Consider the following 13,398-nt stretch of genomic DNA (forward strand, 5'->3'; position numbering starts at 1 on the left):
CATCAACTACTCAGGGTGGTATACCTAGATACCACAATAGGGATCTCACAATACAAGGCAAGTAAGACTTTTTATGGTGTGCAGTCTAGTTACTTTTTCTTCCATACAAAGTCAGCTCAACATGGAACATTTTTGGAACAAAAACTTGCAACATTGGTTTCAAAGGTAAGTAAACGTCATATAAGTGGGTGCTTTGGGGGTTAGGACCAAGGCTCCCCAAGGTCTAGGTAGTCACCCAAGTTGCACCACCAGCGGCACTGGGGTGACCGCATGCAGAGTGCATAGGCCCAATGTTAGCCAATGGGGCTAAGGGGTACTTCGGTCTTTGACTTCTGACAAGCAGGCCACTTCGCTGTGGGAGCAAAGCTACTGGGTAGAGATCAGCAATGCAGGGGCCAACAATCACCACAGAAGCTGCATCATCAGCGACACAGGGGCAGCCGGGTGCAATGTACCAAGGTGTCGTACGGGGGCCCTGTGCATTTCGATGAGGATCTCTGGTTTGGAAAAGATGCTGCAGGCTCGGGCAGGGAGATTTCCTTAAGGCGACCACTGGCTGAAGAGGTACGTTGGGTTCTTGTGGGATGACTGGAAACCATTGATTAGCCACCCAAGGCCGTGATGTGTCAGGTGCAGAGATCTCTATTGCCGACGGGTTCTTCTTATCAGCTCTGGTCGCGGTCATGGGACCCTTCAGGTTGAGGCTGCAGTCGTCTGCTTGAAGCTTGAGGGAGGTCAGGAATCACCAGAACCCAAGTCAGGATCGCTGGGGAGACATCCCTTGTGGTGTTGAGCAACTCGAACTCGGGCCGTGAGCATCGGTTGCAGAGTGGTGCAAAATTGCGGTGCTGTCTGGATCCGGATTCTGTGGGTGATTCTTGGTTTGAGCAAATCCGGTGCTCACAGCAGACAGATGGTTGCAGGGCAGCTCTTCCGGGCTCTGGGGACTGCTGGACTCCTCAAGTTGAAGTTGGGACAGGCCAGTAGGGCTGGGACCAAAGCAGGAGGTGTCCTCTTCCTGGGTCAGCAGGGCTCCTCGGTCCTTCTTCTTTCTTCCTCAAATCTCAGGAGGCAAGGTGCTAATACTAAATTGAGGGTGTTAAAAAGATTGTTTAGGTTGGAACCCTTCCTTGGGGTGGGTACACCCCCTATTATGCCACCCTCCAGTGGGAGGGGGCATGCGCCTCTCCCTAATTGCCTGGTTCCCCTCATCTTCAAGATGGAGAGGATTGAGATATGTGCTTCACCACGCCTACCCCACCTGAGGGGTGAAGTTGACAAAGGTGGGCACACCTCTCTTCCCAGCTTGATCTTCCCGCTGATTCTCCTGCCCAAAGTGGGGGGCAGAGCCGGTGAGAGCCAGTTGCCGAGCGCAGCAAAAGGCTTGGATAGCTTAAAAAGCCGGCAGCCCTTTGAAGAAGCTTCCCCTTAGTGGACCCAACCCATCCTGTGGGAGGAGGCATGGCACCTCTGCCCAGGATGGGCTTTGTTTCTGGACGCAGAGAGCAGAGGCTCTTTACCCAGCGGTCCAGCAATCTGTCTGGTGGTGGCAAATGACGGGCATCCATTCAGGAACCAAACCAGGGCTAGTCATTTTTCAGGAGGCATCTCTTAAGATGCCCTCTTAGTGCATTTTACATTAAACCCTACACTGGCATCAGTATGGGTTTAATGTGCTGAGAGGTTTGCTTACAAACTTCCCATGTTTTCTTAAAGCCATTATGGAACTGTGGAGTTTGTAATGACCAACTCCCAGACCATATACTCTTTATCGCTTTACTACACTTGCAGTGTCTAAGATTGGACTTAGACACTGATAGGGTACAGGGCTACCGGAGGGATAGTGCACCCTGCTAGAGGGGTGACTTACCTAGGCCTCAGGCAGGGATGTGTGCCATTTCGATTCTACATTTTTCTCTGCACCACAACACGCAGACTGCAATTGTAGTGTGTGGGTGTTAAGGTACAGGTTCTCCAAGGGTGGCAAAATAGGTGCTGCAGTCCTTCAAGGCCTTCACTGGTCACAGTGTCCTTTATTTATAAGTTTTATATAGCGCTAGCTAGACCCATAGGTATGAGAGCACTTTACAACACAAATGAAATATAATGGTGAAAACATGGTATAAGGATATATAAAGAGATAGGATAACATTAACATTTTAATACAGAATACATTAGAGGGGCGAGTGATAGCTTAGGTAGGTGAAACAGTCAAATTACCAGTCAAATAAGCTGTCAGAGTCTGGATCAGTTGGCTTCGTCGGTAAAGTATTTGTCGAGGTGATGGCGTTTCAAGTCCCTTTTGAAGCAGGAGAAGGAGGGGTTGCATCGGATTCCAATGGGGGTGCGTTCCACATCCTGGATACATTACCCGAAAAAGTTCGGTACTGGGTGGTTTTCTTTTTCAATTTCAGAGGGATGAGAAGAAGTGAGTTAGAGCTTCTCAGAATTCTGGCTCTTCCTGCTTTCTCGAGTTTGCTGTTTAGGTAGTTGTGGGAATATGTGTGAAGGGTTTTGTGTGTAATGCTTGCAGACTTGTAAATACATCTACCTTCAATAGGAAGCTAGTTGAGGGCTATAAGGGTTGGTGTGATGTGTTCAAACCGTTTAACACCTGTTATGAGTCGGGGTGCCATGTTGAGGACTGACCTTAGTGGGGCTAGGTGGACTTTTGGCGTCCCTGCTAGGATGGCGTTCACATAGTCCAGTCTAGAGAGGACTAGGGATTGGTCTATGTTCTTGAAATCATCCTGGAGGAAGAAAGGTTTAATTTTGCTTGGGGTGTTTTAGAGAGTACAGTGCACCTTTGGCAGACTTTTTGATGTGGTCCTTCATTGACAAATCTTGTCCTGGGTACCCATGGTACCTTTTACAAGGGACTTACCTGTGGCCAGAGATGTGCCATTTGTGGGTACAAAGGTACAGTTTTGGGAAAGAACACAGACACTGGGAACCGGATTGGCAGGGACTCAAGGCACATCAAGTCAAGTTGCATCAGATGTCAGGCAAAAAGTGGGGGTAACCATACAAAAAGCGGCACTTTCCTACACCCTCCTCCTCCACACAGCAATGAAGTGTCTCCGGGAAGCTGCTGCTCAGGGGGCTCCTTACTCATGGAGCAGTCTGTTCTCCACCTAGTCAAGAGGCTGCACTGCCCTCCCCAAGAAGCAAGCCAGTTGGCAGGTGCACCTCGGCCAGCAGGCGTGGCCAAGTCGGGAAGCCACAACTCACCACTAGCTTTCAGGCTTGCTGAAATCCTCTTAGTGGGGCTCCAGGGGACACGCAGCAAGAAGCAAACCACATGGGTTCGCACAGTTCCCACAGCCCAGCATGGCAGTAGCGGGTCTCCTCCGACCACAGAGAGCCTCCAGTCGATCCACACAAGAGTCACAGAGGCAGCCTCAGAGGGAGGGAGCTCCCGGGCTGCACTTCACCTCACACACACAGCTGCTGGCCCTTTCTGATAGATACATCTGCCGTGTGTATTCCTCACCTTGTGAATATCCCCCTGTGTCAGCAACATTCGGAAATTCTTTTCGTAGCTTCGCGCCGACGTGGACTCGGACGTCATAGAGACACGGCATCGCTCGCGACTCCGCTGACGTCACCGACGCCTATAATAGGCCCACGCCAGCGTGATGACATCAGTTCCCTTTTTTCCGTGTCGTCGACGCTAGCGGTTTTCTGGGATCGTCTGTAGCCTTTGCTGTAACTTTGTTACTTGCTATTTTTCTAATCTCTTTGTCTTCTCTCTTTCAACATGACCTCGAAGAAGACCGGGTTTAAAGCCTGCGGAGAATGTAACAAGATAATGTCCATTACAGATCCACATGAATGCTGTTTGTGGTGTCTGAGCTTCGACCACGACGTCGAGGACTGACAATCCTGCAGGAAGATGACACCAAAGGCCCTCCGGGAAAAAGAGGCAAAACTTCTTATTGTCAAGTTTAAAGAAGGAAAAGAGAAGAAGAAATCAAGATCGCGGACTTGACGTCTAAGTCAAGGTCTCGATAGAGGTCGCGATCGGATTCGTCCTCGGCCCATGCTTCAAGATCTTCAAAAAAGAAGCATAAAAAGAGAACCCATGAATCCCGACATCGATCGAGGAAGGAGTCGGGTTCCAAGCCGAAGTCGCAGGTGAAGCTGGTCGAGAAGGTGGTAGTATCTTCGGCTTCGGAACAACAGGATGCCGAAGTTGAGGCGTCGCATGCGAATTTGCCGAGTTCGCCGAAGCAGAAAGCGGTTCCTTCTCCGAACCCATCCCATCCTTCAGATCGGGAGGATGAAGGTGAGGAGGAGGAGGTTGGAGAGGGAGGGGCTCAGCTGCCCGAAGGTCGTACAACTCCGGTGCACCAGCCCGAAGAAGAGATCGACGTCGTTTCGACTCCACGCCCTCAAGAGCAACCTGGGGGTTCGTACCCAGCCTTCCCGGCTCCAGGTCAGGATCCTACGCATTTCCTGAATGCGATGTTCGGAATTTATTCAAGGGCTATGTATCCCTCTGGGGCTCCTGCTGGTCCCATGGGTCCGATGGCATATGATCTGGGTGTTCCTCAATCCTATGCACTTGCGCCTTTTATGCCCTTTATGCCGGCTCCGACGCCGCATTGGCATTATCCGACTCCGGCGAGGCCTTCGACTCCGAAGCCATCGACGCCGAGATCGATGACTCCGATTCCTTCGACGCCAGTTCCATCAACTTTGGTACCGAACCCTGAGCGACGTCGTGGATCTCTCCCTCGTCCGACGTCGAGTTCGACGCCGGCTCCGGCTCCGTCGGAGTCGATTGCGGATCCGACGGCTTCGAATGTGAAGCAAAGATCTAGGCGTGAAGCCCGTAAAGTAAAGTCCACATTTGTAAAGCGCACAATCACCCGTAAGGGTCTCTAGGCGCTGGGGGGCCTTCGGGAAGATTAAGCGAGCTATTGCCCAGAGTCACATGGTGCTGGGCTAACCTGCCGCCGGAGCCGGGGATCGAACCGTGGTCCCCAGATTCCAGCGTCAGTCGCCCTGGCCGCGGCGCCACACCTCTTCCACAGATAGCCCATAGATTGATGGAGGAAGAAAGATATCGAGAGGAAAATCTGGAGGAGTGCGAACTACAGGATTCTGAGGACCCTTTTGAGGACCTGTCTGTAGCTAGTGACCTAGAACTGTCACCTGAATGGGACCTTGTTTCAGTTTCTAATGAGCCCTCAAAGGATGTGACACCTTATCATGTGGTGATAAAGAAGGCTGCAAGTTTATTGAACATTGCTCTACCAACTGCAGAATTTAAATCTAATCTGCTCACAGAGGTCCTTCACTCTCCTTCATCAGTGACTGAACCGTTGCTACCTTTTAATGATGCCTTAAAGGATCCATTTATAGAGATTTGGAAAAATCCTGTATCAGCTCCTGCTGTATCTAGGGCTGTAGCTAGGAGGTATAGGGCAGCTCCTGAAGAACCGGAATTTTTAACCTCTCATCCTCTGCCGGAGAGTTTGGTGGTGCAGGCTGCCTGTTCCAAAAGATCTACGGGTGCATTTCCGCAGGTCCCAGCAGAAAAGGAGTCGAGAAAGCAGGATCAGGCTGCTAAAAAGGTTTGAAGTCCACAAACGCAACCTGCTTGATGGGGCGTTATATCCACGCTCTTATGGACACTGTGAAACAGTTGGTGCCCAACATGGTAAACAGTCATAATATCGATTCCAAAATATAGAATGGACATAATATCGAAGTAAAAATTTAGAATGGACAAAATATCGAATGGACACAATATAGTGGTTAAAAATATCGAATGTAAGGTAAGTAATATCGATATTCAAAATATAGAAGTCAAAATATTGAAGTATACAATATAGGCATTAAATATATCGATTTTTTAATAGTATCAATTTTTTAAAAGTGTTTTGTATGTTAGTATATGTGTGAAAAGTGTATATTAATTTTTGTAATGTATGTTTAATGTATTTTAAGTAATGAATTTTATGTTATTTAATTTTTGCGTAATTTAATTCTGTAGCGGGTTGTGGGTTTATAGGGGAATAGAGTGGGAAGTAATTTAATTATATTAAATAAAATATTAATTTTTAGCAATTATTAATAATTTTTAATTAAATGTTGCTTTCTAGTTCTGTAGCGGGTTGTGGGTTTATAGGGGAATAGGGTGGGAAGTAATTTAATTGTAATTAATTAAATATTTGTATTTATTTATTGGTATTCATTTTGAATATATTGTTATTTTTTAATTGGTAATTCATTTTTATTAATTGCCAATTAATTTGTATTAATTGATTGTTAATTATTTAAATTTTCTAAATGTATTTTCTGTAGCGGGTTGTGGGTTTATAGGGGAATAGGGTGGAAAGTAATTTAATTGTAATTAAGTAAATAATTTTTTTCATTTATTGGTATTGATTTTAAATTTATTGTTAAATAATTTTTAATTGGTAATTAATTTCTATTAATTGGCAATAAATTTTTATTAATTGGTAATTATTTTGTATGAATTAAATATTTGATAATTATGATCATTGTATTAATGTATTTTCTGTAGTGGGATGTGGGTTTATAGGGGAATAGGGTGGGAAGTAATGTAATTGTAATTAATTACATATTAAAAATACTTTTTGTGTATTGATAATTAATTTACTGTTAATTTTTAATTGGTATTCATTTTTATTATTAATTAGTTTTTGTTATTGAAAATTAATTAGTTGTTAAATAATTATGAATAGGTTATTAATTTTTAATAACTAATATGTAGTTGTATTTCTAATTAATTATTACATAATATTAAATTGGTTATTAATTTCAATTAATGTTTTATTGGTATTGATATTTAATTTTTTGGGGTTTTTATTTGAAAACTGATTTTTATTGAGTGCATATCAAGCAGAAATTCTGTAACGCTCTGTAACCCAGAGTCGATCACCACCATCATTAATCTGAACATACATGCAATCATTTTCAGTTTGTACGCCAAAGAAGGAGGAAAATACAAGAAGTATACATGTCTAGGATACAACGAACAGATCCCACCCCCCCGTCCCACCTCCACCCACAACTCCTTCCCCCCCTTGCGCGCTGCTGCCTGCTCCACCAGATAAAACGTTATCAGTGCACAGACTAGCACCTGCACCGACAATTGCACTGTATTGCCCAGGTAGTCCGGCTACATCCGAGGCTGGTCTGCGGTGTCCTCGGGAGGCGGGTCCAGGTCCAGACCCCGATAGTCCGCCCACTGTTTCCAAATCCTATAATGTTTAAGTGGGCACCCTCTGGCCTCGAACACGGGCTGCTCCATCCCCATACAGAAGTCCATACCCCGCTTCCAGGCCGCTAGGGAGGGAGCCTGGGGCGCCTTCCACGATCGCGCAATGTCTCGTTTAGCCAAGGTTAAGCCCAATAGGAGCAAATGACGCTTGTACCCGTTGCCTCCCACCCCAGCCATAACATGCAGCAGTATCAGTTTAGGGTCCCTCTGAATTACCCATGCAAGGACCTCATCCAGACACCTTAGCACGCCCGTCCAGAATCTCCGCAACTCCCTGCACTCCCATACAGTATGGAGAAACGTCCCAGCCTCCATCCCGCACCTAAGGCTTTCCGGGGACGCTATTAGCCCCGCCCTCCACAAGCGTTGTCTAGTGTAGTGTGTGCGGTGTAAGTACCTAAATTGTATGAGTCGCAGGCGCGTGGAAATCGCAGCTCCCCTAGGGCTCTCCAGTGCCTCCACCCAATCCTCCTCATCTAGATCCCCGACGTCCTGTTCCCAAGTAGTTCTGAGGTGCTGCAGGTCAGTGGTGCAGTGTCGGACCACGGTTTGATATATTCGAGACAATTTTTTGTCGGGTAACTCCCCCATAAAGACTTTGGCCTCTATCGGACTATATTCAGGTAGGTCATCCAAGCCCGCTATATACGGCGTAGGAGCATGTCTTAATTGAAGATATTTATAAAATTGGGTTCTCGGCATCTCGTATTCGACACGCAGGTCCTCAAAGGACTTAAGCACGCCCCTGGACATGACATCCCCCAGGGTAGAGATGCCGATCGCATCCCAACCCCGAAAGCCCATCAAGGTGGCTAACTGGGGCAAGCGGCCATTGTGCCAGAGTGGGGTCTCCCGGGTCAGCACGTTCCACCAACCCATCCTACGCAGCGTCTGCCTCCAGACCTGGAAGACCACATGCATGGCTGATGGCAGGGCCTTCCTGAGCGGCGCCGAGTATAGTAGCGTATGAACGGACGCAGTGCAAATCATGGCCCTCTCAACCGCGTAGGCGGGGTCTCCACTGTCAGCATACCACCAATCATTTAAGACCAGCAAATGGGACGCCTGGTAGTAAGATAGGACGTCCGAAGTGGCCAAGCCCCCGGTGTAAGTTGACCGAAAGCAGGTCCTCAGGGCAACCCGCGCCACACCCCCCTCCCACAGAAAGCGGCTGAGCACCGAGTTAAGGCGCCCGAACCAACTACGTGCAATCAGGGCTGGGTGATTCTGTAACTAGTAAATCAAACGTGGAAGCGCCACCATCTTAAAGATGGCCGACCGACCATGGATGTAGAGTGGCATTCTAGACCAAACCTTGATGTCGTCTCTTGTGCGCTCCCACACCGGGGTAATCTTTCGTTCCATAGCCACGGAGTCATCCTCCGACAGGAACACTCCCAAGTATTTCATACCATCTGTGGCTATCTGGAGCTCCCCGGCCCAGTCCCCAATCGGCTGCGGGCCGCCCAGAATCCACAATGTAGATTTCTTAGGATTCAAGTATAATCCAGAGGTTTCGCCAAAGATTTGCAGAATCCGCAGGAGCCTTGGCCCCGAGCGCTCCAGGTTAGTGAGAAAAAACAGGACGTCGTCAGCGTACAACGCTATCCTATCCGTCACGCCACCCGCCCACTGGAAACCCCTGAGCTGAGCATCTATCCTCACCCACGCCACGAGAGGTTCCATAGCCAGGGCGAACAGATACGGGGAGAGGGGGCAACCCTGCCTCGTCCCACGCTCGAGCCGAAAGGAGCGAGAGATCACCCCCCCCCCACTCGCACCGCCGCCGTAAGATCTGTATAGAGGAGCCGCACATACGCCAAGAAACGAGGGCCCAAATTGAGCCGCCCCAAGAGAGCGAAAAGATACGTCCAGCTTAGGGAATCGAACGCCCTATCCATGTCGGCCAAGAACAATGCGGCCTGTTCCCCCAGCCGTCGCCAGGCCGACACGGCGACCTGTGCCCGACGTATATTGTGGTGTGTAGCCCGCTGTGGCATGAAGCCCGCCTGGTCGGGGTGTACCAGATCGGTAATGTACGGCTTGAGTCTATTGGCGAGGGCCTTGGCCAGTATCTTGGCCTCTGTATTGAGTAGAGATATCGGGCGATAGGACTCATGTGCCTCTGGGGGTCACCCTGGCTTAAAAAAAAACACCACCTCCGCATGGCGCCAGTCCGGGGGCAGCGAGCCTGTCTCCCGCGCCTCCTCCACAACCGGGCGGAAGTGCGGGCTCAGCTGAGTCGTGAACTGTTTAAAGAACTCGCTAGGGAACCCATTCGGCCCTGGAGCTTTCCCCGGGTTCAGTTCTCCCAGTGCTGTGGCAAGCTCCTCGTCTGACATGGGGCGATCTAGTATTTCACGTGCTTCGTCGGCGACGGCCCTAGGTGGAAGGTCCGTCCAAGCATTCCCGTGGCGTGTAGAGGGCCTCATAGTATGTGGCGAAGCTCTCGGCCAATGCCGCCGATTCCATTAGGTGCTCCCCATCGGGTCCCACCATCTGGGGCAGGGGCTGTGCATGCATGACACCTTGACATAGACGATGCAGCATCTTACTGGACTTATCGCCCCATTGATAAATACGACTGTGCGCGGCCAGCCATGCCTGCTTGGCCTCGTCTAGTAGCATCGCTGAGTATTGCCGCTGAGCTAACACCAGCTGTCTCCTGGCCGCCCCCGCCCTCTTCTCTGCCCCTGCGTTCCAGCGCCTCTATGTCCGCCTCGCGCCGCACTAGGTCCCTACGCCTCTCCTTGCGCGCCGCCGCGCACCATGAGATGTCCACACCGCGCAGTGTGGGCTTCATCGCCTCCCAAAGCATCGCCGCGGTGTCTACCGTGCCCTCATTCACCGAGAAGAAGTGAGCAATTTCGCATATTTAATTTATTTTTAATAATATATTAAATCATTACTTTCCCTACTGTTAAACTCACTGGAGTGGGAATAGTAATTTTCACCCTCCCGCTATCCAACGCTTTCCCTACTGTTGCACTCTCTGGAGTGGGAATAGTATTTTTTACCCCTATGCTATCCAACGCTTTCCCTACTGTTGCACTCTCTGGAGTGGGAATAGTAATTTTTACCCCTACGCTATCCAAAGCTTTCCCTACTGTTGCACTATCTGGAGTGGGAGTAGTAATTTTCACACTCCCGCTATCCAACGCTTTCCCTACTGTTGCACTCTCTGGAGTGGGAATAGTAATTTTTACCCCTACGCTATCCAATGCTTTCCCTACTATTGTTCTCTCTGGAGTGGAAATAGTAATTTTTACCCTTCCAATATCCAACGCTTTCCCTACTGTTGCACTCTCTGGAGTGGGAATAGTAATTTTAACCCCTACGCTATCCAACGCTTTCCCTACTGTTGCACGCTCTGGAGTTGGAATAGTAATTTTTACCCTCCCGCTATCCAACGCTTTCCCTACTGTTGCACTCTCTGGAGTGGGAATAGTAATTTTTACCCTTATGCTATCCAACGCTTTCCCTACTGTTGCACTCACTGGAGTGGGAATAGTATTTTTTACCCCTACGCTATCCAACACTTTCCCTACTGTTGCACTCTCTGGAGTGGGAATAGTAATTTTTACCCCTACGCTATCCACCGCTTTCCCTACTGTTGCACTCTCTGGAGTGGGAATAGTATTTTTTACCCCTACGCTATCCAACGCTTTCCCTACTGTTGCACTCACTGGAGTGGGAATAGTATTTTTTACCCTCCCGCTATCCAACGCTTTCCCTACTGTTGCACTCTCTGGAGTGGGAATAGTAATTTTTACCCTTACGCTATCCAACGCTTTCCCTACTGTTGCACACACTGGAGTGGGAATAGTATTTTTTACCCCTACGCTATCCAATGCTTTCCCTACTGTTGCACTCTCTGGAGTGGGAATAGTAATTTTTACCCCTACGCTATCCAAAGCTTTCCCTACTGTTGCACTCACTGGAGTGGTAATATTAAATGTTACCCTCCTGCTATCCTACGGTAAAATATTGTAAATTTTTTATTAATAACTTAAATTAATTATATCCTAATTTTAAGGTTATTTGAGTATTTTTAAGTATGTTTTAGTTAATTATATTTATTATTTCATTAATTTTAAATTACTTTTAAGACATTTAAAAAATGTCGATATTTTGACTGACTATATTTTTTACAGACTATATTTTGGATTCGATATTTTTGTACTTACCTGTTTGTAGATAGGAATTCGATATTTTGGCATTCTATATTTTGGTGACTATATTTTGGTAAGTCTATATTTTGTCATTCTATATTATGTCAGTGATCCGCCCAAGATACCTGAGGAGGATAGAAAAGACTTCCAAGAGGTAATCTCTGATACTCAAGCTGCAGCAAGGCAGGTTATTCAAAGTGGGTTGGACACAGCGGACTCTGTGGTCGAGGGTCATGGGTTCTTCCGTAGCGACAAGAAGAGCTGCATGGCTGAAGTCAAGTGAGTTTTCCACAGATGTCCAGGCGGCATTAATGGATCTTCCATTTGCCGGGTCTGGATTGTTTGGGAAAAAAGCAGACGCTGCTTTGGAACGCTTTAAAGACAGCAGAGCGACAGCAAAGTCGTTGGGCCTTCAGACCAGGGGCACTTTTGGAAGGCGTTCAAGAGGATTTGTCAGATCTTCTTTTCGAACCTATAAGTCAACCCAGCAGCAGCCACAGCAGCAGCAAAACACATTATACAGAGCTTATAGAGGCAAGCAAAGGGCCCGAGCTCGGGGCCGTCACGCTTCCTCCTCTTCCTCCTCTTCCCCATCCCAGCCCCCAGCCACCGCAGCAAAGCAGCCCTAGATCCGCCATTCCGGATCATGTGGGTCCAGTGGGGGGTCGGCTTACCCATTTCCTACGAGATTGGGAATTGATTACATCGGATCTTTGGGTTCTCAATCTCGAGGGGAATGGGTATGCTCTTCCCTTTCGGGAATTCCCCCCTAACTATCCTCCTTGCCAAGGTTATTGTTCGGAGGACCACCTGCTTCTCCTGCAGGAGTAAGTCCTGGCACTGTTTCGAAAAGGTGCGATAGAGGTGGTTCCAGAGCAGGAAAGGGGTCAGGGGTGCTAATCCCGGTATTTCCTGATCCCCAAAAAAGATGGCAGGCTTCGGCCAATTCTGGATCTCAGGATCTTGAACCTTTACCTGAAACAGGAAAAGTTCAAGATGCTCACTCTTGCACAGGTTCTTCAAGCGCTGCTAGAAGAAGACTGGATGGTGTCGATCGACTTGCAGGATGCGTATTTCCATATTCCCATCTTGAAGTCACACAGAAAGTATCTCCGTTTTACGGTTGGGTCGCAACACTACCAGTTTGCGGTTCTTCCGTTTGGTCTTACTACTGCGCCTCGAGTCTTCACCAAGGTGATGGCAGTGGTGGCAGCACATCTCAGGAGGTCGGGGATACCTGTATTCCCATATCTGGATGACTGGTTGATCAAAGTGGAGTCGCCAGAGAAGGTGCTCCATCATCTGCAAGAGACAACTCAGTTGTTGCACAAGTTGGGTTTTTCGATAAATGTACCCAAGTCTCACCTGGTGCCCTCCCAGCGCAACCTGTTCATAGGTGCAGTGCTGGACACTACTGTTTGTCGTGCATTCCCTCCTCCTCAAAGGATTCGCGACATTCAGGAAATGATTCCTTTGTTCTACAATGGAGCGGTCGTTCCAGTCCTGAAGGTTCTTCGCCTGCTCGGTCTGATGGCTTCTTGCATTTTGTTGGTCAACCATGCACGCTGGCACATGAGGGCACTCCAGTGGTGCCTCCGCAGGCAGTGGTATCAGCACAACGGAGATCTCATGGAGTCAGTGAGGATCTCCAGAGAAACTGCAGCGGATCTGTCTTGGTGGAGCGTGGAAGGCAATCTGTCGCAAGGAAAGCCTTTTCAACTTCCTCCATCGGTGGCCACGGTAATAACGGATGCATCCACTCTAGGGTGGGGTGCTCATCTGGGGGATCTGGAAGTCAAGGGTCTTTGGTCTCCAGAGGAAAGGTTGCTTCACATCAACCTTCTGGAATTGCGGGCTATACGTTTGGCACTCAAGGCCCTCCTCCCCTCCCTTCGCGGTGTGTCAGTGCAAGTCCTGACGGACAACACGACCGCGATGTGGTACATCAACAAGCAGGGAGGAGTGGGG

General features: G+C 48.5%; 1 protein-coding gene across 3 annotated transcripts in view; it reads left to right on the forward strand.

Annotated features, from left to right (window-relative positions):
* The window catches only part of SHANK1 (SH3 and multiple ankyrin repeat domains 1), a 1,403,433-nt gene that overhangs the window by 908,121 nt on the left and 481,914 nt on the right, over positions 1-13,398 (forward strand). The window lies entirely within an intron of this gene.

This window comes from Lissotriton helveticus, chromosome 7, assembly GCF_964261635.1.
Source record: "Lissotriton helveticus chromosome 7, aLisHel1.1, whole genome shotgun sequence".
Lineage (NCBI taxonomy): Eukaryota > Metazoa > Chordata > Amphibia > Caudata > Salamandridae > Lissotriton > Lissotriton helveticus.